General features: G+C 46.2%; 1 long non-coding RNA gene across 1 annotated transcript in view; it reads right to left on the reverse strand.

Annotated features, from left to right (window-relative positions):
• Positions 1 to 930: 930 nt before the first annotated feature.
• The window catches only part of LOC309545210, a 34732-nt gene continuing 8569 nt past the window's right edge, over positions 931 to 27093 (reverse strand). Inside the window, exons 2-4 of the long non-coding RNA XR_014224882.1 lie at positions 25743 to 26039; positions 1219 to 1344; positions 931 to 1111 (exon numbers count right to left, since the gene is read on the reverse strand). This is a non-coding gene — a long non-coding RNA (uncharacterized lncRNA). The remainder of the gene's footprint in view (positions 1112 to 1218; positions 1345 to 25742; positions 26040 to 27093) is intronic.

Consider the following 27093-nt stretch of genomic DNA (forward strand, 5'->3'; position numbering starts at 1 on the left):
CACAGTTATTTATTAGGTAAAATAATGAATTATATACAGTAAAATCTTGGATTGAAAGTAACTTGGTTTGTGAACATTTTGCAAGACAAGCAAATTTTTTCATAAATTTTGACCTGATAAACAAGTGAAGTCTTGATATACAAGTAGCGTCATGTGACAACGGAGTATAAAAGAGAAGTGCCTCTAAGTTATCTAAGTGCCTCTGGTTACGTTTAATTAAGGTACAACATTTAGAAACTCACGTCGTTGATGATTAAAAGAGGCACATCTAAGTATGCAGGCACCAGGGGTAAAGCTATCCACATAGACCATCCTCCACACTGCCATCAGCGTCATCCCTTCCACACTGCGCTCCACGAGCTTCAAGCCTCGCTTTTAGATCGCTCTACTGCAGGGTAGTCTTCCCGGTCATGACTGCAGATTGACAGTGGTGAGAGCCGGCGGTGAGGAGGATTGTCTATGTGGAAAGCTTTGCCCCAGTTGCCTGCATTCAAAGATGTGTCTCTTTTAATCATCAACCATGTTGCTAAATGTTGTACCTTTTTTAAATGTAACCATATTGCTACACTTAGAGGCGCCTCTCTTCTCTTTTATACACTGTAGTTCCTGCTGGATTTCACTTCTAATCCCCTTGTTGAGGCTGCCATTTGTGGATGGACATTTTATGGTTACACATTGCTATAATCTTTTTATATGGACTATAAACTGAAGGACTTACGAAAATGGTTGTGGAACAAATCATCTGAGTTTCCATTATTTCTTATGGGGAAATTTGCTTTGATATAAGAGTTCTTTGGATTACAAGCATCTTTCCCAGAACTAATTACGCTCACAAACCAAGGTTTTACTGTATCTTGAGAACAGCCTCCTGTTATCAAAATTACAACAATACTCAAAGTGAAAAAGAAGGAGGGACAAAACTGGGAGCCATTCAGACTCTGCTGTGCGCACATGAGCTGACATGGAATAGAATGGCAGGAGGAAAAATAAAATTAAAAAAAATAAGAAAAAATAATTAAAAGATATAGATTGCAGTAATACTGATTCATCTTATATTTCATACAGTGAAGGAAATAGCACTGTCATGTTGGGGTTCTTCTGGAGATGATTCCTGCAATGAAAGAATAATTATTATTGTAGGGTTCTTTATTACCTAAAAGAAAGAATACAAATCTATTTTGTAAAGTAACTAAACCAAACACAGACATTCTACATTACCTTAAGTATATGTGGATGAGAGATGAACAAAAAAGACCAATGTCAGTAGAATACACACAACCAAGACATATCTCACACAGATTGAGAACATTCGAAGACGCAGGATACTAGCTGGAAGTGTTGGCACTATAAATTTAAAACAATTGATACGTTAGTTCTATAATACGTAAAAAAAAATTCTGGGTCTCATTTTGGTAGTTGGTTAAGAATATCAATATACAAAGATATTGTAGCCTATATTTATTTGTTCATTTTGTGTTTTCTCTAAATTAACATGAACATTAGTGATTCTACACTACACTATATGAATAGAAGTTTTTGGACATCCCATTCCAAAATCATGGGAAATTTTATGGAGTTTTGACAGATTCCTCTGTCCCTTGTAGTATACCATTTTCAAAGTGTATCTGTGGGATTTTGTGCCCATTCATCCACAAGAGCACTTGTGAGGCAATTACTGATGCTGGAGAAGTAGTCCTGGCTCACAATTGGTGTTCCAGTTCATCCCCAGGGTTTTCAGTAGGGTTTAGGTCAGGGCCACTCAAGTTTCTCCATAATAAACTCTTTAAACCAAGTCTTGACAAATATGCCTTTTTTTGAATACTTGAATACAAAAGGGACTTTCCCAAACTATTTGCATAAAGTTGAAAGCACCCAACTGTATATACTGCTGTAGCATAAACAATACCCTTCTCTGGAATACCAGAGCCCAAACATTTGGAGGGATATTCACATACTTTTGGCCATATGGTAAGTGAGGGATGGTCATTGGTCAGGTATTTACAAGCTTTCAGTTATATAGTGTAACTCTTCAGAAGTACTTCAAACAGTTAAAGAACGCTACTGTAAACTGGGGACACTCTATGCGTCATGCTTTTGAAAGTTTATACAGGTAATGTAGCCTGTGCAGACAGGTGACATTTGGGCTGCATTTGCCTACAAAGATGGCACTTGTCATTGTAGCTTGTCACTAGCAGACTAGCACCACCCAAAAAATGGCTTTTATGTATAAACTACAGGTGACAAACAAATGGAATATTTGCTCATATCAATCATTTATACAATCTGCTTCATTGTTATTTCACCTAGAAGAATAAGGCCTGGTTCACACTTATGCAGGTTGCAGTTGATGCATATTCCAGGTGCGTTTTGTGTTTTTCAATACACATTCTATTGAAGTCTATGGAACCAAAAACACAACCTACTGGTCCCTGGCCCTTTACACAAAATGTGCAGATGTGAGTGTGATCCCATATGAAACCATGTTAAATGGACTGTAGTATGTTGCTGCAAAACTGAAAAGCATTAAAAAATGCATAGGAGTGAACCAGGACTTAAAGCAGAACTTCACTGCATCTGAGCACCACAGACTGAAACACTATTTAATTCACTTTTTAATATTCAAATCAACCCCCCCCCCCCCATCCATCTTAAGTAAGGGCAGATGATTCATGTAACATTTACTTCCTGCCCTTAGCTTAAGTATGCATGCAGGAGAGTATGCTGAGCTGTAAAAAACTCCTCCTCTCCTCCCCTCCCTAAGACTTCTGGGATGTATGACATAATTTGCCTAGGCATGGAAGCTAGGAAGTAACTGTTTTAAAAAGTTTAAAACAAGTACATATGATATACCTTCATATCTATCTATTAATGCTAGCAACATGAGGATTAAAATTAATAAATGTTGATTGGGAGAGGGAAGTTCCACTTTAATGCTGCTAGATTGCAGATAACACCACCATGGAATCTTGGTCACTACTAATAATACCTCTGGGTTTAATACCCTCTTCTCTTTAGGAAACACACGTGTTGTAGATATAACTGTTAACTACTCACACAAATAGACACTATATACAGTATTTATTACTGCACAAATGTATATAGTGCCCTCTGTTAATGGGCGTGCTCATATGCTCCCTACTCCTTTGCAAATATAGATGAATATCAATATGCATATAGGATTTTTAATTACTTCGAAAAATCTAGCTTAACATCATCATTGCTAAACTGCTATAAATCTATCTTTGTTAATGATACCCAAAGACAAGATTGTAATAGCTGTGTGTATCATACAGCAGATAGCCCTGGCACCTTTTAACAACATGTAGCACCCTCCTAGTTAGGTAGGTGCTAGGTAAAAACATCTGTTGCTCCTGCTGCTTATCAGGGGAGCCTGATCTATTAGTTTGCCTGTCACATGTTTCCAGGTGTGATTCACTGGGTCTGAGGGAGTGTCCCCACTGTATCCAATGAGGGAGCTTGTTGGACAGTGGAGGAAACCCAGCCAGTGACACATCATGTTTTATGGCAGTCCCAGTGGGAGGGCATTCTTGCAATGCATCCTGGGATTAACCATAAATACAGAGGGGACATGTGACAGGGCATCTTTGGCGGGAAGCAGAGTCCCAGGAGGAGGCAGACGGCTGGTCTCTCCTCCTGCAGGTGTGAGGAAAGTGGTTCAGGCAGTCAGCCTAGTGAACTGGGTGTTGAGGTGAGCTGCAGAGGATCCAGAGTGCTGACAGTGGAGTTGGTGGCAGAATCTCTCAGGAAAAACAGTGTCGTGAGTACTCGGGGATTCGCCACAGGGTCTGCCTAGGAAAGGGGACCTCTCCAGAGAAGCCAGGGAATCAAGGAGTTAGCTCACACAGGAAGTTTAACAGTAAAGGGGAGGGGGTGCCGTGTAGTTGACCCTGAAGAATAGGAACAAAGGGGGTGCCAGGAAGGGCCCTACAGATTGTTCTGCAGTACAGTACAGTTTACCTCAGGAAGCTCACTCAATTCTATTTCACTACTTATGACAAGGTGAAGCAGCGGTCTAGCCATGACTAGCGTTATACAGAGCTACTTAGCATTACTCAGCGATAACCAGCATTAATCAGCCGTCCCAGCTAATTGTGCATAGTTATCAAAGTTGGAGTATCCCACTCATTCCCTTCTCCCATCCAAGTTCTCAATAAAAACACAAAAACCAAAGCTCCTGGACTGTTTCCTGACTGAGCCAAAAATCACCTGGGAAATGTTGAACTGTCGTGTTGTTGCTAATGGTAACCCAGGGGAACCCGTAACCCGCAGCTCCCAAGGGAGTAGTGCTACATTTGGGGGCTCGTCCAGGATGTAAAAAAAAAGGGTAAAAGTAGCGCCAAACACTAGATAAAAAACGTCCAATATCAAGTCCAAAATGTCCAATAGAATATATGGAGGAGGAAGAGTAGGAGCAAGATCCCAATTCCCAATGGTGAAGTTTTAGATGGAGCCAACACCCAGCCGTGATGAACGAAGATGGTGATCAAATAGTGGGCAATGTATATACTCAAACACTTTGACCAGGAAGGGATATGCCACAAGAACTGTTCATAATACCTCAGATGCAACTCCAATATACATCGATGAAAGAAGGAGGACAATAGTGCAGACTGCATAGATTGATGTTTTATTGAATAAAAAGAATAATACTCACAATCTTGCGAATGTTAAGAGCATATCATTAAGAGAAAACCGCGGTGAGTGAAGCGTGCTGATCGTTCCGAGGTCGCCTGACGCAAGTCGTCAGAGTAATTGACATCATCAGAGGCGGGATGTCGCCTTGGGTTAGCGGCCCGGTTGCTAATGTCAAAGGCCGAAGAAAATTTTCAAAATCACCATTTTTGTTTCCGGGACTTTGTTCTAATGCTCAATCCAAGTGTACGGCCTGCTTTACGGGAGATAGGGAAAGTGAGATGAAGATAAAATTGCACAGTGATGGTTGCCTGTGGCAACGCACAGATTCCAGTCAGAATTGCAATCTGTACCTAGAAATGGCGGAGAGCTTCCGTCTGAACTACAAAATGTATACTCCTGTGAAGTACTGGGATACAAGAGGAAGGTATCTTTATGTGAACATGGACTGTGACTGCTTAACAGTAAAAGGTGCAAGTGTGGACGGAGAAAATGGCGGCCAGGGGCACGTGGATCGGTGTGTCGGGGGCCGCATGAGTGCCACAAGACTATATGGAAAAGTGTTGACCATGCATACGACAGTGGGACATGTATTTTATACAGCAGGATTAGTACTGTGAAGAAAGCTGTCGGCCATGCCGTGGAGGGCAGTGGGACTTTCTTCGGAGACAGTATGGTGACGGGCCTTGCTTGTACATGTGCTGGGAGGAGGACTGTTGACAGTGCATACGACCGCGGGACAATTTTCTGGACTGGCAAAGAGGGACAGCTGGCTCAAGGTGATGGAGGCGCAGCTAGGGCCCTGCTACAAGCAAGAAGAGTGGATGCATGTCTGGCGAGAGACATGGTCCGCTTTGCAGTAACTTCTATGTCGCCTGTGTTGAGAGAGAGAGGCATTGGAGGGGTTACTGCCCCGCGCGGGAAAGCGTGCGCTGAAAAGTTCTGCCTAGCAGGAGGAGCCACCGCCAAGAAAGGAATGTGGGTGGAGACGTCGTTCGTGCACAGCCAATCAGGAGTGACAAAAGGAAGTCCATTAATTACTCCCAGTTATTTGCCCAGTGGGAGGGCATTCTTGCAATGCATCCTGGGATTTACCATAAATATGGAGGGGACATGTGACAGGGCGTCTTTGGCGGGAAGCAGTCCCAGGAGGAGGCAGATGGCTGGTCTCTTCTCCTGCAGATGTGAGGAATGTGGTTCAGGCAGTCAGCCTAGTGAACCGGTGTGGAGCTGAGCTGCAGAGGATCCAGAATGCTGACAGTGGAGTTGGTGGCCTTAGTCTCTCAGGAAAAACAGTGTCGTGAGTACTCAGGGATTCGCCACAGGGTCTGCCTAGGAAAGGGGACCACTCCAGAGAAGTCAGGGGATCAAGGAGCTAGCTCACACAGGAAGTTTAACAGTAAAGGGGGTGCCGTGTAGTTGACGAATAGGAACAAAGGAGGTGCCAGGAAGGGCCCTGAAGATTGTTCTGCAGTACAGTACAGTTTACCTCAGGAAGTTCACTCAATTCTATTTCACTACTTATGACAACGTGAAGCAGCGGTCTAGCCGTGACTAGCGTTATACAGTGCTACTCAGCGTTACTCAGCGTTAACCATCATTAATCAGTCTTCCCAGCTAATTGTGCATAGTTATACAAGTTGGAGTATCCCACTCATTCCCTTCTCCCATCCAAGTTCTCAATAAAAACAATAAAAAAAAAACCCAAAGCTCCTGGACTGTTTCCTGACTGAGCCAAAGATCACTTGGGGAATGTTGTCGTGTTGTTGCTAATGGTAACCCAGGGGAACCCGCAACCAGCAGCTTCCAAGGGTGTAGTGCTACAAACAGTTGTACTGGCATAGTCAGTTGGGAATGATAATATTACAGTAAGCAGGTCTATGTCTACATTTGTTTACAGTATGCAAATCATGAATGAATTAAATGGAAAAATGAAATTCTAATTCATACCACATTTTTTTTTTATACCACACATTCTTTAAATTAATCACTTAGTAATGATGTTTCAACATAAGCATTACACATCAGGGAGCTATTTGCTACAACAATGGATACTCAGAGGCTTTGGCTCACTGATCTAGTGGCCCATGGGAAATGAAAACCACAATCATTTCAGGAAACATGCATGTTTAGGAAAATAGCAAACTACAGGTGGGAATGGGGCGGTGGGTCCTGCTGTCAGAATACAATGTCCTGGCGGGGGGATTCCTTTATCCATCTTGTATGTGTGGATGAAGGAATCTGCTGGCTGAACAAAAAAAAAAAAGAAAATAGGAAAGTAACTGTATATGGTCAGTTTAAAAAGTGGGGTTATAAGCATGTAAAGCGGAAACATGTGACATAAGAAACCTGGATGCTGCCAATGTTGTATTCTCCTCCCGAAAACAATAGTTGTCAGGCTATTATGCGGATTTAAAATTTAATTGAACTCAAGTGAAAATTTTAAATATTATAGGGAAAATTTAGAAATGATAACTGTGCCTAAGCAATACCTTGAAAATGTATCTTTTGTCTGAAATTTCGCCCTAACCTCTAGGCCCGACAATACGCAAATATGCGGCCTCTCTGTGGGTGGGCCTTGGTGCAGAAAGGCTGCATATTTGCGTACCAATTTCCAGACACAGCTCTGCCAAGTACGCGTTCCCGTGTGTGCTCTTGGCACAGTTATCAACGGCTATCAAAAAGCTCCTGATTGCTTCTTGAGATCAGGAGCTTTCTGATCATGTGATCACATGATCCTAGCCCAAGCCCTGTCTCCCGGCATCTGAAACCCCTTAAAGAGATGCCGGCGCATAGGGGTTAAAATAGTAGTGCTCTTCTGGTATGCAAGGGTGCCTAGGCACTCCTCTGCCTACAACATCATAGCTGTATATCTGCAATGTGAGATCTGAGGCACTTCTGCATTTGACTGCTAATCTCATGAGATTTGGAATGATATTTGGGGATGTCACTACTATGCTGCTCACTGTTGTCCTTGGTGGAGGTTCAGACACGAGGAAGGAAAAGTCCTGCCTGTACTAAGATTTCCCCCATCACACAGAGGACAAGACACTATACATCAGTAACAGGCTATCACGTACCTGGTGCTAGAGGCCAATGGAGAGAGAGGGCTTCCCTTGCGGCTAAGTTCCAGACCCCCCTGAGGATGAGAACAGGAGAGGTCAGGCCCAAAGTAGCACGGGTCGCCTGCTGGATTGTGTGCAGGAGGATCCAGAGTACAGCTGGAGTGCTGGAGTGGAATCAGCAGACAGGTGGCGCCCGTGAGGTGTTTACAGGACTTGGATAATGCTGAGACTGGAACGTGGTCGGGTGGATAGCCAAGATCAGGAGCCAGGTGGATATCAGAGCAAGCGTGGTCAGGTGGATAGCCGAGATCAGGAGCCAGGTGGATATCAGAGCAAGCGTGGTCAGGTGGATAGCCGAGGTCAAACACAGGAAGCAATCAGGAGACAGGTCAAGGACAAGCCGGGTTGGTAACAGGAGACAGGAACTGGAATATCACAGGGATAACACACTGGAGGAGCTGAAGATCAACCAGCAACTAAAATCACTGGCAGGTTTCCTTAAATAGGCCCAGGTAAATTGCTGGTAGTGCTGCTGGGTCCTAAAGTCCTTCTCCTGCCAAAGTGCTGATAGCGCTGCTGGGTCCTAGAGCCCTTCTCCTGGTGTTTGTGCCCTGACAGTGCCCCCCCCTGACGGCAGCCTCCGGATGCCTATTTGAGAAATTTTCTCTGGGTATTTGTCCTTAAACTCTTGGAGGAGTCTGGGGGCATGTACATTGGCTTCGGGTTCCCATGAGCTTTCTTCGGGTGGATACCCTTTCCATTTAATTAAGAATTGGGTTTGTCTCCCTCTCTTCCTGCAGTCCAGGATTGCTTCCACCTCGAATTCTGTGTCCTCACCAATCGTCACTGGCGGTGGAGGTGGCTCCACTCTCCCTGGAAATGGATCTGGAACAGTTGGTTTAAGCAAGGAGGTGTGAAAAACCGGATGGATCCTATATGAGTCAGGCAAAGATAGTTCGTAAGCCACTGGGTTAATTTCCCGTTTGATCTGAAAAGGCCCAATATACCTTGGCCCTAGCTTCCGTGAAGGGCAGGCCAATTTCAGGTTGGCAGTAGACAGCCACACTTTGTCCCCAACCTTGAAGGAAGGATTTCCCCTCCGTTTCCGATCAAAGTGTTTTTTGTAATCCACTTGGGCTTTCTGTATGGACTCCCGGAGGACCTGATAATTGTTTTGAATGAAAACAAGTCTGTCCTGCAAGGTAGGTACAGAAGTTTCAGGCATAATTTCAGGCAGGGCAGCAGGGTGGAATCCATAATTAGCCCAGAATGGGGACTGATTTGTAGCTGAATGGACAGAGTTATTATAGGCAAATTCCACCAGCGGAAGCAGGGATGCCCAGTCATCTTGGGAAAAAGCTGAAAAGCAGCGGAGGTATTGCTCGAGGGTTTGGTTAGTACGCTCCGTTTGCCCATTACTTTGGGGATGGTAGGCAGATGATAAGCAGAGTTCCACTTCCAAGGCTTTACAAAGGGCTCTCCAAAACCTAGAGGTGAATTGCACCCCCCGATCCGAAACAATGTTCTTTGGTAGTCCATGAAGTCTTATGATCTCCTTGATAAACATGTGAGCGGTTTCCGCTGCAGAGGGAGTACCAATCATTGGTATGAAGTGGGCCATTTTTGATAATCGGTCTACCACAACAAGGATGGTCGTGAATCTTTCAGAGGGAGGAAGATCAACAATAAAATCCATAGAAATAATTTCCCAGGGGCGATTAGGGATAGGCAAGGGTCTTAATAACCCCCAGGCTTTGACTTTGTCACTTTTGCTACGTAGACATATGGTGCATGACTTGACGTAGGATCTACAGTCCCGACTGAGGTTAGGCCACCAAAAGGACCGCTGAATGAGCTCGTTAGTTTTACGGGCCCCAAAGTGCCCTGCAAGTCGGTGGTCGTGGAATGCCCTGAGAACCAGAGACCTAGCTTCTTGAGGTACAAAGATTTTGTCCTGGTGCCAAAGTAATCCACCCTGCCTCCTTAACGAGTCATGTTCGGATTCGGGGCACGATACAGAAGCTTGTTCAATGGATGCCTTTAGGTTAGGTTGAATCAGCAAAAAATTTTGGGCAGATAAGATAGTGCTTGGAGGAGCACATTCAGCAGATTCGGGGAGCATCCTGGACAGGGCATCGGCTTTCCCATTTTTGGAACCTGGGCGGTATGTCAAGTGGAAATTAAATCTCGAAAAGAATAAGGCCCACCTGGCTTGTCGAGGTCTTAGGCGTTTTGCAGATCTTAAATATTCCAAATTTTTGTGATCTGTGAAGATCATAATTGGATGGTTAGCGCCCTCCAGGAGGTACCTCCATTCTTCGAGAGCGACTTTAATTGCCAGGAGTTCTCTGTCACCCACGTCATAGTTTCTTTCGGCCTGATTCAGCTTCCTGGAGCAATAGGCTACTGGGTGGAGCAGGGCCTTTGGGCCCTGACGCTGCGAGAGCACGGCTCCCGTAGCTACTTCGGATGCGTCCACCTCAAGGACAAAGGGAAGAGCTGGGTCAGGGTGTTGCAACACTGGAGCAGAGGTGAAGAGAGCCTTCAGTTTTTCGAAAGCCGCTTGAGAATCTTGGTTCCAGGAGAAGCGTGAGTGCAGGCGAGTGAGCTGGGTGATCGGGGCAATAATAGTTGAGAAATTCCGAATAAATTTCCTATAAAAATTAGCGAAGCCCACAAACCTCTGGACCCCTTTCTTGTCAGAAGGTGCAGGCCACTCCAAGATTGCTGATACCTTCTGAGGATCCATGGAAATCCCTTTCGTGGAGATTATGAGTCCTAAGAACTGGATAGATTGTTTCTCGAACTCACACTTTTCTGCTTTAGCATATAAGCCATGGGTTCTTAAGGTCTTTAACACTTTTCTGACGTGCTCTCGATGGAGTTCAAGCGAGGCTGAGAAAATTAGTATGTCGTCCAGATAGACGATTAAGAACAGGTCAAGGTATTCTCTGAAAATATCATTCACAAAATGTTGGAATGTGGCGGGGGCATTACATAGCCCGAAGGGCATCACAAGGTACTCAAAGTGACCAAAGCGTGTTCGGAAGGCGGTCTTCCACTCATCACCTTCCCTAATACGAACCAGGTTATAGGCCCCCCGCAAGTCCAACTTCGTGAAAACCTGGGCTGTTCGGAATCTTTGGAATAACTCAGGGACGAGAGGGAGTGGGTATCTGTTCTTGATAGTAATTTTATTAAGGTCCCTATAGTCAATGCATGGTCTGAGAGAACGATCCTTCTTCTTGACGAAGAAAATGCCAGCTCCAGCAGGTGACGATGAAGGGCGGATGAATCCTTTGGCAAGGTTTTCATCTATATATTGTCGGAGGGCCTCCAGCTCCACTTCGGATAACGGAAAGATGCGCCCAAAGGGGACTTCAGCTCCAGGTAGCAACTCAATTGGGCAGTCGTAGGACCGATGTGGGGGCAAGGCATCGGCACCTTTTTTGTCAAACACATCAAGTAAGTCAAGGTAGGCTGAAGTAACAGCATGACAGGGATCCGGTGTAGGTTGAACGGAGAGACACACTGAAGAGTTGACAGGCGTAGGGACGCCACAGTGTTGCTGACAATAGGAAGATGAGAAGATGATTTCTCCCTTGGGCCAGTCAATTTGCGGGTTGTGGGCCCGTAGCCAGGGTATCCCTAGGATGGCTGGGAAAATAGGAGACCTGATGACATCAAAGCGGAGAAATTCCCGATGGCCTGCTTCTGTTGTGGCAAGGACAGGGATAGTCTCCTGAGTGACTGGTCCAGAGCTAGGAGCAGTGCCATCTGCTAAATGTACATCAAGTCTTTGTTCCTTCAGTTTCAGGGGTATGCGCAAGTTCTTGGCTAGGTTGATATCCAGGAAGCAACTACAGGCTCCAGAGTCAATGATCGCCTGCAGCTTTACTTCCTTTCCATCCACCTGCAGAGAGATGGGGAGAATTAAATGAGTGGATATAGTCCCAGACAACTGAAGGTAAGTGTCAGGTAAACAGTTTGGCTAATCAGCGAAATCGCGCATTGGCGCGAATACGCATGCGCGGCCAACTCCGGGCAAGTTCAGCTAAGAACGTGCGTGCGCCAATTCGCACACGCACACGCAGGACGTGACGGCGCTCGGCGCCAAGCGGCCTATTTAAACCCAGCAGTGACAGGTACTAGTTGCTGGATGATCTTCAGCTCCCTGTGTCCCTTGAGCCTTGTTTGCCTTTACCTTGGATTTCCTGTTGCCGACCCGGATTGCTTGACCATCGTCTCTTCTTGATACCTCTGGCTTTTTGACCCTTTGGCTTGTCCCTGGACTTTCCCAGTTTTCTCCAGTGTCTGACCCGGCTTGGCTATTTGACTCCGCTTCCCGTGTTCCTGCAGCACATCTGCCTGGCTTATCAAGTCTTCCAGATCCACCCTGGACATTCCATCCATTGGCTTCAGCCACCATCTGGCCATCCCAGCCGGCAACCCGTGCTACTTCGGGCACAGCACTCCCTGTCTCACCTTCAGGGGTGTTCTGCACCTAGCCGCAAGGGGAGCCCTCTCTACACACTTCGGCTTCAGATCAGGTACGTGACAGTATCATCCAGCCATGTCAGAAGCCGAGAGAGGTGCCTCCCCACTGGAAGCCTTATGCCAGCAAGTTGCAGCTTTAACCCAGGCTGTGAAGAATCTTCAGGAGGGTTACTTCCAACTGGAAGGTCGCCTGCAGTATCTGTCTACACCGCCTCCGGCGGGCCCTGCGGATCCATCTACTGCAGCCTCTAACCCTGCTCCTTCAGCTTCGGGACCACCAGCTGCTATCCCCACCATGATGGCTCTTTCTCCTGAACCCAGAGTACCTCTGCCTGAACGTTTTTCTGGTGATCGCAGGAAGTTTAAATCCTTTAAAAACGCCTGCTCATTATATCTGGCTCTGCAACCCAGAACTTTTTCCTTGGAAGCAGTCAAAGTAGGGTTTATCATCTCCCTGCTGTCTGATGAACCCCAGTCCTGGGCCCACCATTTGCTGGAACAGAAGTACCCTGCTCTGGACTCTGTTGAGGTCTTTTTTAAAGCAATGGCCCAGCTATACGATGACCCACAACGCACAGCCACTGCCGAGGCAACACTTCATAAGTTACAGCAAGGCCGACGCCCCATGGAAGATTACACCGTAGACTTCCGTAGGTGGTCCGCAGACACAGGCTGGAACGAGGCCGCCCTCAAACATCAATATCGGCTAGGCCTGTCGGAAACTCTCAAGGATGAGTTAGCACGGGTTGAGACCCCCACTACTTTGGAGGAGCTCATTCAACTGGCCATCCAGTTAGACAGACGTTTTCGGGAACGCCGATCTGAACGTGCTCAGTCTTTTCGGCCTGCTTGGATGCTACCCAGGGTGCCACCACCTCCTACACCTTTACCGACTGCTGCCAGCCCAATGCCACCCGAGGAGCCTATGCAGATCGGGGTGGTTCGTTCAGCCTTAACCCCTGCAGAAAGACTTCGTCGCAGGCAACAGAACTTATGTCTGTACTGTGGGGACAATGGACATTTCCTTCGTGACTGCCCAGTCAGACCAAGTAAGTCGTTCATTTCCCATCATATGCATCTTCAAACCCCTGGGTCTTCCCCCACTCACCTGGTCCTCCTTGTTTCGTTGCAGGTGGCAGGAGGGGAGATCAGGCTGCCAGCCATTATTGACTCTGGAGCCTGCAGTTGTTTCCTGGATATCTCACTGGCAAGAGAACATCACTTACCTCTCCAGACCAAGAACCGTAAGCTTGAAATCCACCTTGCAGATGGCACAACTCCCAGATCCGGGCCCATCATCCAGGAGACCTTACCTATTCTTGCCACCACCGGCCCTGGCCATCACGAACTTCTTCACTTTGACGTTCTTCCTTCACCCATGTTCCCTGTTATTTTGGGTATCCCCTGGCTCCGGGCACACAACCCATTGATAGACTGGTCAACAGGGGAAGTATCCTTTAAGTCCGCATACTGCCTACAACATTGTGTGGCTCCTGAGACCCCATCTCCTGCTGGTTGTTTCTCTATTCAGCCGGTTTCCAATACCAGCCAAGATGTTCCTTCTGTATACCACCACTTCCTTGATGTCTTTGATAAAAAGAAAGCGGACTCATTACCACCTCATCGTCCCTACGATTGCCCGATAGAGCTGCTACCTGGGGCCGAAATTCCTTTCGGCCATATCTTCCCGCTCTCAGAGACTGAGCTTGAAGCCCTACGGCAATACATTGACGAGAACCTCAAGAAAGGGTTCATTCGTCCCTCTTCCTCTCCGGCCGGAGCCGGCATCTTTTTTGTAGAGAAGAAGGACCATACCCTAAGGCCTTGTGTGGATTACAGAGACTTAAATAAAATCACTATAAAGAACCGGTACCCACTCCCTCTTGTGCCTGAGCTTTTCCAGAGGTTCCGCTCCGCTCAAGTCTTCACCAAATTAGACCTACGAGGTGCTTATAACTTGGTACGGATCCGTGAAGGCGACGAATGGAAGACTGCTTTTCGAACCCGTTTCGGGCACTTCGAATATCTGGTTATGCCCTTCGGGCTCTGCAATGCCCCTGCCACCTTCCAACATCTAGTAAACGACATTTTCAGAGAATTCCTGGACAATTTCCTTATTGTTTACTTAGATGATATTTTGATTTTTTCTGCCAACTTGGAGTCCCACAGAATACATGTGCAAAAAGTATTGGCCACTCTCAGAAAACACGGGCTTTATGCAAAGGCGGAGAAGTGTGAATTTGAGAAGTCATCAATACAGTTTCTGGGTCTGATCATTTCCACGAATGGAATAGCTATGGACCCTCAAAAAGTGTCTGCCATCCTGGAGTGGCCTGCTCCCACGGACAAGAAGGGTATCCAGAGGTTTGTGGGTTTTGCAAATTTTTATCGCAGATTTATTAAAGACTTTTCCCGCATCATTGCCCCCATTACTCAAATGACCCGGCAACACACTCGCTTCCTCTGGTCCTCAGAGGCTCAAGAAGCGTTTGACAGACTTAAGGCTGTATTCACCAGTGCCCCCGTGCTACAACATCCGGACCCGGCCTTGCCTTATGTCCTTGAAGTTGATGCCTCAGAAGTAGCCACGGGAGCAATTCTCTCGCAACGCCAGGGACCTAAAGCTCTGCTCCACCCAGTAGCTTTTTTTCTCCCGAAAACTCACTCAGCCTGAAAGAAATTATGATGTAGGGGACCGAGAACTGCTGGCCATCAAAGCAGCACTTGAGGAGTGGCGGTACTTGTTGGAAGGCGCAGCCCATCCAATTATGATCTTTACCGATCATAAAAATCTCGAGTATCTCAGATCTGCCAGACGCTTGAGACCACGACAAGCCAGATGGGCCCTGTTCTTTTCTAGATTCAATTTTCATCTTACGTACCGGCCAGGATCCAAGAACGGGAAAGCAGACGCTCTCTCACGGATGTTCCCGGAAACTCCTATTGATGTCACCCCTAGCACAATCTTGTCTGCCCAAAATTTTTTGTTAATCCAGCCGGATCTCAGGACTACCCTTGAACGGGCCTCTGCCCAATGCACTGCCTCTGAGACTTCTTCACTCCAGAAACATGGTAATTTTTTTTTACATAAAAATAAAATTTTTGTTCCCCAGGAAGCCAGACTCACGGTTCTTAAAGCATGCCATGACCATCTATTAGCCGGTCACTTTGGGGTCCGTAAGACCCTGGATCTCATCCAACGGTCCTATTGGTGGCCGAATGTCAGACAAGACTGTAAGGAGTATGTGAGTTCCTGCACAACCTGCCTTCGGAGTAAGGGCAGCCATGTCCAAGCCTGGGGTCTATTGAGACCACTTCCTGTTCCTAAGCAACCTTGGGAAATGCTATCCATGGACTTTATAGTGGATCTACCTTCTCCAGAGGGATTTTCTACAATTATGGTGGTAGTAGATCGCCTATCTAAAATGGCTCACTTTGTGCCCATGGTTGGCACTCCTTCGGCCGTAGACACGGCGCATACCTTTATCAAGGAGATTGTGAGGTTACATGGTTTGCCCAGCAGCATCGTGTCCGACCGAGGAGTACAATTTACCTCCAGATTCTGGAGGGCTCTTTGCAAGATCTTCAATATCGAGGTCTGTCTATCATCAGCGTATCATCCTCAAAGTAACGGCCAGACAGAGAGGACAAATCAAACCCTTGAACAATACCTCCGCTGTTTCTCTACATTCTCACAGGACAATTGGGTAGCTTTGCTCCCGTGTGCCGAGTTCGCATACACTAACTCCATTCACGCTTCTACACATCAGTCTCCGTTTTTTGCGAACTATGGGTTTCATCCATCTTTTCTGTCCAGTCCGATGCCTGAATCTTCGGTACCTGCTGTGCAAGATAGGATAACATTCCTCCAAGAAAATTTCCTGCTCCTACAAAGGACTATGCAAAAGGCACAAGAAGACTACAAACAGTTTTATGATAAAAGGAAGAAGGACAGTCCTGCTTTGAAGGTAGGAGATAAGGTGTGGCTGTCCACCCTTAACCTCAAGTTGCCCTGCCCTTCTAAGAAGTTGGGGCCAAGGTTCATTGGTCCCTTCCCTATCAAGAAGATAATTAACCCTGTGGCCTTTGAACTGTGCCTCCCTAATACGTACAAAATCCATCCAGTGTTCCATGTATCCCTGCTCAAACCAGCTAAATCTGGTCCCTTTCCAAATAGAGACGATTTGCCTCCACCTCCAGTTCTAGTTCATGGCGAAACGGAGTATGAGGTTGAATCCATTCTGGATTGCCGTAGAAGGGGGAGACATACCCAATATCTGGTAAAATGGAAAGGCTACCCTCCGGAGGAAAGTTCTTGGGAACCTGCCCAAAGCATACATGCTCCCAGGCTGTTACGGGACTTTTTTAAAAAATTTCCTGGAAAACAAGCCCTCTTGGGCATCCGGAGGCTGCCCCTCAGGGGGGGGGCACTGTCAGGTAAACAGTTTGGCTAATCAGCGAAATCGCGCATTGGCGCGAATACGCATGCGCGGCCAACTCCGGGCAAGTTCAGCTAAGAACGTGCGTGCGCCAATTCGCACACGCACACGCAGGACGTGACGGCGCTCCCTTGAGCCTTGTTTGCCTTTACCTTGGATTTCCTGTTGCCGACCCGGATTGCTTGACCATCGTCTCTTCTTGATACCTCTGGCTTTTTGACCCTTTGGCTTGTCCCTGGACTTTCCCAGTTTTCTCCAGTGTCTGACCCGGCTTGGCTATTTGACTCCGCTTCCCGTGTTCCTGCAGCACATCTGCCTGGCTTATCAAGTCTTCCAGATCCACCCTGGACATTCCATCCATTGGCCTCAGCCACCATCTGGCCATCCCAGCCGGCAACCCGTGCTACTTCGGGCACAGCACTCCCTGTCTCACCTTCAGGGGTGTTCTGCACCTAGCCGCAAGGGGAGCCCTCTCTACACACTTCGGCTTCGGATCAGGTACGTGACAGTAAGAGGGGCGTGGAAGGCTGGACTTCCTTGGGCGGACAGGACAACTGCGAAGGAAGTGGCCCGAAGTCCCACAGTAGAGACACAAGTTATCCTGTCGTCTGCGTGCTCTCTCTTCAGGGGTTAAAGCAGGGCGGAGTAGGCCAGTTTGCATGGGTTCCCCATCGGACATATTCATGGACTGGGGAATAGAGGCTGGGAGTGTTGGTCCTGGGACCTTTGGCATTATCCATGTGGGTCGAAGGGTCTGAGTGCGTTCGGACCTTCGCTCCCGCAGCCGTCGGTCTAGTTGGATAGAGACTTGGATGAGACTCTCTAGTGAGGCGGGAGCCTCAATCCTAGCCAACTCGTCCTTGAGAGACTCAGATAAGCCTTGCCGGAACTGGTATTTTAGGGCGGCATCATTCCACCCAGTATCAGCTGACCACTTGCGAAATTTCACAATGTAATCCTCCACAGGTCGTCTGCCTTGTACAAGAGCATGAAGGGCCGACTCTGCGGTGGCCGTCCGTTGTGGATCATCATATAAGGTAGCCATAGCTTCAAAGAAGGTGAAAACTGAATCCAGGACTGAGTTCTTTTGCTCAATGAGATTATGAGCCCAGGACTGTGGCTCATCAGATAAGAGTGAAATGATGAAACCCACCTTGACAGTCTCAAGAGAAAAAGTCCTTGGTTGCAGGGCAAAGTAAAGGTCACAAGCATTTTTGAAAGCTCTGAATTTCCGTCGGTCACCTGAAAAGCGATCGGGAGTGGGAACTCTGGGCTCCGGAGGGGGTAAACCCATAGCAGGTGCGGCTGTAGCAGAACAACTGAGAGGGTGAAGGCGTCCTTCCAGCTGAAAGTAGCCATCTTGTAAGCTCTGGACTGTTTGTGTAAGAACTGTAATCTGCTGACCTAGGGCCTCTAATGCGGAAGCACCTCTCTCGGCCTCAGACATCTTGGCTGGTTGATACTATCACGTACCTGGTGCTAGAGGCCAATGGAGAGAGAGGGCTTCCCTTGCGGCTAAGTTCCAGACCCCCCTGAGGATGAGAACAGGAGAGGTCAGGCCCAAAGTAGCACGGGTCGCCTGCTGGATTGTGTGCAGGAGGATCCAGAGTACAGCTGGAGTGCTGGAGTGGAATCAGCAGACAGGTGGCGCCCGTGAGGTGTTTACAGGACTTGGATAATGCTGAGACTGGAACGTGGTCGGGTGGATAGCCAAGATCAGGAGCCAGGTGGATATCAGAGCAAGCGTGGTCAGGTGGATAGCCGAGATCAGGAGCCAGGTGGATATCAGAGCAAGCGTGGTCAGGTGGATAGCCGAGGTCAAACACAGGAAGCAATCAGGAGACAGGTCAAGGACAAGCCGGTATTGGTAACAGGAGACAGGAACTGGAATATCACAGGGATAACACACTGGAGGAGCTGAAGATCAACCAGCAACTAAAATCACTGGCAGGTTTCCTTAAATAGGCCCAGGTAAATTGCTGGTAGTGCTGCTGGGTCCTAAAGTCCTTCTCCTGCCAAAGTGCTGATAGCGCTGCTGGGTCCTAGAGCCCTTCTCCTGGTGTTTGTGCCCTGACACAGGCAAAGACCTTAGAGCAGGGCCGGCACAAGCAATAGGCAGCTTAAGCAGCCGTCTGAAGGTGCCAGGAATGGGAGGGCAGTAAAATATGCAGTTTACATGGGGAAATCCCGCCCAATGCCTGTCCTGTCATAATTATTGGTTGCTAGGACCACCTAGTGCTTGTACAGGCCCTGAATCAGAAGGAGGAGGATGTAACCTCCTCCGCTTATACAGACTTGCTCTGCCTTTCTGCCTAACAGAGAGACATGCTGCCCATACTCCAGAAGGGGTTGTGCTAGTAAGGGGAGAGTGGGAATGGGAGTGGTGTAAGGCAGCCAGGGAGTGAGCAGGATGCTGCTGTGGTCTCCTCGAGCTGTGTGTGGAGGGTCTGTGGAACTGATGGCAGCGTAATACAGGCGTTCGGAGTGCCAGGACTAAGGGATGGCAGCCCACTATGCTGGGAGTTGCAGTGCCCACTGTAGGGGACTGAGATATGGCAGCCTGCTATGCTGGGACTTGTAGTGCCCGAGACTGTGGGGGACTGAGGAATCCTCAGTCCCTCACAAAAAGCACTACAAATCCCAGCATAGCGGCCTGCCATTCCTCAGTCCTCTACAGAGGGCACTACAAGTCCCAGTATAGCGGGTTGCCATTCCCCAGTCCCCTACAGAGGGCACTAAAAATCCCAGCATAATGGGCTGCCATTCCTCACTGAGGCAACCCTCTGTAGGGGACTTAGGTGTGGCAGCCTGCTATGATGGAACTTGTGCCCTACACTGTGGGGAACTGAGGAATCAAAGTGTAAGTGAGAACTGTGGAAACCATGATGTAAGAGTTCCCCCCTTACATTACAGTCTGCAGAGTTCCCTCTTACAGTGTAAAGGCGGAACTCTGCAGACTCTGATGTGAAGGGGGCTCTGCAAACCCTAATTTAGGGGGAGGACTCTAACGAGAGGAATTATGTGGACTCTAAAGTAAAGGGAAATCTATGGACTCTGGTGGAAGGGGAAACACTGGGGACTCTGATATAAGTAGGGATTGCTGGGGAGAATCTGATTTAAGGGAGAAATCTGTGGACGCTGATGTAAAGGGGAACTCTTACTGTATGTAAGGGGGCACTCTTGTGTATGGGGAATAATTTATACTCTTATGTAAGGAGGGACTCTGGGAAATCTGACCTATAGGGAATTGCTGGGGACGTTGATATAAGGGGGAAGGAGTAGAAATACGCGCTTAGGATAAAAAGACAGGGTCAGGCTGCTGCCCACCTCAAAAAGTATAACCCCTAGGGGGTGTACAAAAAAGCAATAAATAAGAGTGAGGTAGATGGCGCTGCCAGTAATAAATGAGTAAATGAATATAAAAATATGTGGTAATAAAAATCACAAAGTATTAAGACCTTAAGCCACAAGATTAAAATAAATACTGATAAGTTGATAAAAGAGACCAGGTATGTAAGATGATAACGGAAAGGAAATAGTTAAAAATGCAAACCAAATGCAGATCATAAAAACCTTCCAAGGACTAACACAAAATGCATTGAAATATAAGGTGCAAATTATTAAAGTGCAAGAAGGGAAGATTGGTAAAAAATGTTTTGTCAAACCAGAAAGTTGAATAAAGTGCAACGATAAACAAAGTGCACCGGTGAAATAAATGGCAAAAAAGTGCCAATAACAGAGAGTATTGATAAGTGAATAAATTAATATTCAAGGATATTATTAAATAAATAGAAATAATGAGCAAATTACGTGAATGGGTGATCCAATTATGGTGATAAAGTGACAAAGGCGAGAGGGACGTGATTCAAGATAATAAAATGATTAATAATGTATAACTAGTGATCCAGGGGCAAAAACAAAGTAACCAGTGCTGTAAGCTCAAAGATGAGTAATATTTGTGACTATAAAGATAAGAAAGTCCAAAATGATGCTCCAGGGAGGTAAGCCCAGAGATACAGGGTGGGTCTTAGGGTGGTCCGCTTCGTAGAGTGCAGGTGAGGGGTAAAGAGTGACTCCCCTATAATTATGCCCGCACTTACCAGAACTCCGTACCCCTACAGGGGTAAAACGCGTTGTAAATCTCAGGGGGGAATAGGGGCTCCGCTCCACTATGGACTCCAATATCAGGCAATATGACCACAGGACATTCACTCCAGATAAATGTATGTAAGGGCTCCAAGAAACATCAGTAATATGCCAGGGTGTACAAGGAGGTATTCCGGACCATATAGTAAAGAAAAACCTCACATAGTGAAGTACAGTAAAGCCAAAGCATTTATTAAGGTAAAAGAAGGGTATTTCACATTCCATAAAATAAAAACGAGCATTGAATGTACAATAAAACAGGGAACAGCAGCTCCTAAGCAGTGTACAGCGGGGCTTCCGGCTTCCGGGACGCGTTCGCTTCACCAAACCGGAAGTGCGTTCCAACCAAGGTAGCGGATGTGACGTAGTTACGCCTTATGCGTTTCGTCATTCAAACGTCATCACGCCGAGGTGCAGATCCGGCGGCAGCGATTGCCACCAGGCACCTGCGATCGCTCCCCGTGAAGAGAGAACGGCGGTCTGCTGTTGTAAGCACAGCAGACCGTTGTTCTCTTTGGTATCAACACAGGGCCCCTGTGTTCCTCCAATTTAGGAACACAGCTCTCTGTGTTGATATTACAACCCCATCTCCCCACAGTTAGAAAACACACCCTAGGCTCACACGTATCCCTTTGATCGCCCCTGAGTTAACCCCTTCCCTGCCAATGTCATTATTACAGTAACAGTGCATATTTTTAGTAATGTCACTGGTCCACCCAAAAGTGTCACAAATGTCAGTTAGGCGTCCAATCTGTCTGCCGCAATGTCGCAGTCCTGCTAAAAATCGATGATTACCGCCATGACTAAAAAAATAAAAAAAAATTAAAATGACATAAATCTTTCCCCTAGTTTGTAAGCGTGATAACTTTTGCACAAATCAATCAAAATACGCTTATTGGGATTTTTTTTACCAAAAATATGTAGCAGAATACAAATTGACCTAAAATGAGGAAAAAAATGTATTTTTAATTTTTTTTGGGAATGTTATATAGCAGAATGTGAAAAATATTGTTTTTTTTTTTTTCAGAATTGTTGCTCTTTTTTTGTTTATAGCGCAAAAAATAAAAATCACACAGGTGATCATATACCACCAAAAGAAAGCTCTATTTGTGAGAAAAAAAAGACATCAATTGTATTAAGGTACAGCGTCGTATGACCGCACAACTGTCCGTTAAATTAATGCAGTGCCGAATCGCAAAAAATGGCCTGGTCGTTAAGGGGGAAAATCTTCCGGTCCAGAAGTGGTTAAGGACCAAGCCTATTTCTGACACTTGTTGTTTACAAGGTAAAATCAGTATTTTGCTAGAAAATTACTTAGAACCCCCAAACATTATATATATATTTCTTTAGCAAAGACTCTGGAGAATAAAATGGCGGTCATTACAATATTTTTTGCAACGTGGTGTTTGCGCAGAGGATTTTCAAACGCAGTTTTTTAAAGAAAAAACACACTTTACTGAATTTAAAAAAACTAAACGGTAAAGTTAGCTCAATTTTTTGTATAATGTGAAAGATGATGTCACACCGAGTTAATAGATACCTAACATGTTACGGTTTAAAATTGCGCACACCCGTGGAATGGCAACAAACTACCGTAAGGACTGCCTCAGGTCCCCCTGAGTTACTAGCACACAGTCATGGTAGATACAATTTCTTAATTCCTCCACTCAGCTCACTCTAATAATCAGTGCAGAGGTATTTGGTTGTTTTGTGGTTTATTGTAAATTGGGGATAGGAGAAGGAAACAGTGGAATACTCCAATTTAACTATAGACAATGTTGAGGACTCCTATCTTCTGACACAGCCAGGCTGTCGATTCACCCTGCCACTATGAATGAATTTGGATTTGAGTCTCTTTTCCTAAGATGACTCGGTGAACAAACAATTATCTTCAGGACACTCTCCCCAGTATCCTCTTTCTTTTCCTCTGCTAACACCCGTTCACTGACTATCCTACAAGCAGGGGTGGTCCCCCCTCAGGTCAGGCCCCTTGACACGAGTCCCTGTACTCATGATACTGCAGTTCCAGGGTCTCCAGTGTCTCCCCTCTCAGTCAGCTCTCCTGGACCCCAGGGTTCAGCTCCTCTCAACCATTCCTCTGGTCCTCAGAACGACCTCCTGCGACACCTCAGCCCCCCCCCCCCCCTCTGCTCTCCAGCCACAGACCCCACAGCACATGTGCTCCTGGCTTTTATACAGTATGCCAGAATGCACAGAGGTGACCTGCCCTCTGCCAATCACCAGGACTGTATCAAAAGCCTATGCACCCATTCCTCAGGTTTCCTCCCACTGCCCATCATGCTTCCCTATTGGACCAGCGTGAAATACTCTCTAGACTGAATGAATCACATGCTGAGCACAATGAGCAGACCTAAGTAACAGATCCTGCTCGCTGGTAGGCAGAAAGCAATATAAATTTACCTGCAGCCCCTCTGGTAAGCAGACAGAGTCCAAAACGATACTTTCTTACAAGCACCTACCTAGGAGGGTGCTACAACAGTTACCAGTTTAGAGTTACAGAGGAGATCTTTTGCTAGGATTATTGCTCTCACTCTAATTTTTTTTTTTCTTTAACACAAATTTTTTTAAAAAAAATCTTATTGCTGTCACAATGAGTGTAAACATCCCTTGTGACGGTAATAGGCAGTGACAGGTACTCTTTATGGAGGGATCTGGGGTTTAAAAGGCCTCAGACCCCTCCACTGCAATTCAAAGTATTCAAAATGCTAAAATTGGCATTTTTAAATACTGTCACTTTTTTTAAATCGGCGGCATTGACAGCCGAGTAAACTTGTAGTGACATTGTGATGTTGGTTCTAGGTTACATGATCGGAGACCTGTTTGAAGCTTGATCCAGCTTTGTTCGAGACTCCAATTAGCTGGCGGACGTGCCACCGGGAGACCCAGGCAGAGCCGCGAAAGGTGGCGGGAGGGGGGGGGTGACCCCTACCGCTCACTGGGATAACGATCAAGCGGTTGCTGAGCCGCATTGGTTGTTATCTCCAGAAAGCTGACCGCCAGCTCTAAAAAACGGTACAACCACTTCTTAACCACTTACCGACCGGCTCACTGAGCTGGTACTGCGGCAAAATGGCTCGTTATCGTTCAGCGGCATAGACCTACTTCGCAGGACAACAACTCCTCTCGGTGGGGCGCGTGCGCCGCCGGAGGCTCGCTCCCGCTGTATTGAGACACAGCAGGAGTCGGGCCAGGGGAGGAGAGGCGGTGATCACCGCCGCTCTTCCCCGATCGTCGGGGATCGAGTGAGAAAATCCGCCCACTTGTGTAAACAAAGCGGGCGGATCTCCTATGTGACAGGCAGGGACAGATTACAGGATTCAGCATACCTGCGATCTGTGTCTGTGTCACGCAATCCCCCCCCCCCCCACACACGTCAGTAAGCATGAGGCATACATTTAACCCCTTGATCACCAATAAAGTTAACCCCTTCCCTGCCAGTGTCATTATTACAGTAACAGTGCATATTTATAGCACTGATTACTTTAGTAATGTCATTGGTCCCCCCAAAAGGAATGGAGTAAAATCTTCCGGTCTTAAAGCAGTTAAAAATACGCTAATTGAGGATTTTTTTGTCAATGACATGTAGCTAAATACATTTTGGCCTAAATATATGACAAAAATTGAATATATTGGATATTTTTCAACTGTCAAAGTAGAACATTTTTTATTAATATCGCAAAAAATGAAAAGCGCAGAGGTGGGTGATCAAATACCACCAAAAAAAAGCTCTGTTTGTGGGAAAAAAGGACGTAAATTTAGTTTGGGTACAGGGTTGCATGACGGCGCAATTGTCAGTTAAAGTCGCGCAGTGCCAAGTTGCAAAAAAGTGGCCTGGACGTAAAGCGTAAAGCCGTTTCTTCAGAGCCCCGTGCCGTGACTGTCGGCTCCCGCGCGCGTGCGCGGGAGTGACGTCACCGTGGCTCTGGCCAATCAGATGGCCGGATGCCGCGATCCCGGAAGACGGGCGACTGGACATGTCGCCCCTCATACAGGTGAGCGGGCGGCACGGCGGGGGCTCGTTCTTAGGTAAGTATTTCATAATGAGCTAGTATGCTATGCATACTAGCTCATTATGGGTTTCTCTTTCAGGTTGCAGCAAAAAAAAAAGTGTCATGGGTTTACAACCTCTTTAAGTACATCAACCCCAGTGTGTGTTTAGTATCACTTTAAGGTCATCACAATAAGGAATTATGTATTCTACTAATCACTTTCATGGTAAACTTCTAGCTAATTTTACTGTAAAATATTTGCTAGATCCTGTTCAGCTGTGGGAATGTACTGTGTTAAAGGGGAAGTCCATCCTAACACACTAACCTATCTAGCCCTGTAAAGAAAAAATTAGTACACATACCATTTTTGAAGCCGATCCGGTCTCCAGTGGAGGAAGCTCTGCAGAGGACACAGCTGATAACGGCTGTGAAATGAATGGGAAGTGATGTCACCCATAGAGTTACTATGGGGCTTCCGTTGTCGGCTGCCTCCTCTGCACCCACCTCCACAGCGAAGCCACAGCTGACAGCTCAGCGTAGGACCCGATCTAATTGGCTTCAGAAAAGGTATGTATACTGATTTCTTCTTTACAGGGCTATATAGGTTAGTCTTCAATCATGGATTTCTGTAGATGTAGATATTTTAGTGTTAGGGTGGACTTATCCTTTAACTATGTCATTGGGTCCCACAGCAGTCATATGGTCTGTAGTTGAATTCCGGTGTGACCACACAGAAATGTAAAAAACATGACCCCATTGAATCTTCTGATGAAGCATTTCAATATTCAGTACTATCTGGGGGCTCACTTATTGTTTGCAAAAGAATCTTCATAAAACACCAGATTTTCGTCAATTTTTAATTGGCCATATTATGGTTTGAATATAATAATGAGATAATAAAAAAAAGTATTACTTATTTTAGATTGTATTACCTTCCTCTAAATTTTTCCAGGTAAAGCTGACAAAAGAGGAACCAAGCCAAACTTCACAAGCCACACTCTGGTCTCGGCTGTCTACAGGAAGTGAAATGTAATTCAGGAAGGTCCAGGTTCCATCAAGCTCAGTGGTAGAGCTCATCCTACCCATATAATATGCACCAGAAATGTTCCATCTAATGTAAATGCTATGATAAGCCTTTTGCACCAAACAAGCCAGCTGGACAGCAGTATTATCACGCAGTATTTGAGCAGGAGCCAGGAGATGGACTGAGACAGGGGACATGGAGTTGCCTAAAATAACACAGATATACTTCAATGATTATTCATTTTTTCCTCACATGAACAAAGTTTTGAGATAAGTAAAGCATTGTGTTAACAGCAAAAAAGGCAAGTAAAGTATGCATAAGTCCAATTTCTGTTTACAGCAGAAATATTTACTACAAAGATCAGACCATTAATTACATTTTTTGCTATAAATCTGAAACATTTTCCTTTTTTCTTTTTTTATTTTGGGTTGGGTTGGGTTTATTGGTTGTATTTTTTTAGGATTTAGAATCACTGGGTTTGATTTCCTTAAAGTAAAGTCTTGTTTTTTTTCTTTAAATAACAAACATGGTATACTTACCTGCTCTATGCAGTTGGTTTTGCACAGAGCATCCTGGATCCTCCTCTTCTCGGGTCCCTCTTCAGATCTCCTGGACCCTCCCTCCTGTGACCCAGCCCTGCCCCCTCTCTCTCCTGATTGGCTGAATAATTTTGATTGACAGCAGTGGGAGCCAATTGTGCCACGCTGCTGTTTCAGCCAATGAGGAGGGGAGTCCCAGGCAGCTTAGACACTCCTGCAACATCCCTGGATAAAGACGAGCTCAGGTAAGTATTAGGGGGGCTGAAGGGGGCTGCTGCACACAGAAGTTTTTTTTTATCTTAATGCATAGAATGCCTTCTTCCTTCAAGGCAAATATACTGTTCACTTTAATTTAATTTCCCTTGTAATCTTTGCAAAGTTCTTTGAGGAAAGCTCCCCTGCAAAGTGCAATTTACCTTAAAAAGTGAAGAATATATTTGCTTTTAGTGAATCAACCTTCCTTGCCCAGTTTGAATATTTTTCTATTAAAAACAAAAATACATAAACCATAGCTCCTAACCGTCCCTGATTCCGAGAACTAATAGGGGTTGATTTACTAAAACTGGAGATTGCAAAATCTACTGCAGCTTTTCAGTGCCAGGACAAGATAATCTAGAACCCGGTGTACATGCCAAACTGCGCCCCCCCTTCAAGATGTATGCGCATTATGCGTCAGCAAAAAAACCCACAAAAGACTGGGCACGAATCTACATACTTACC

Source organism: Pelophylax lessonae (assembly GCF_965119305.1).
Source record: "Pelophylax lessonae genome assembly, chromosome: 2".
Classification (NCBI taxonomy): domain Eukaryota; kingdom Metazoa; phylum Chordata; class Amphibia; order Anura; family Ranidae; genus Pelophylax; species Pelophylax lessonae.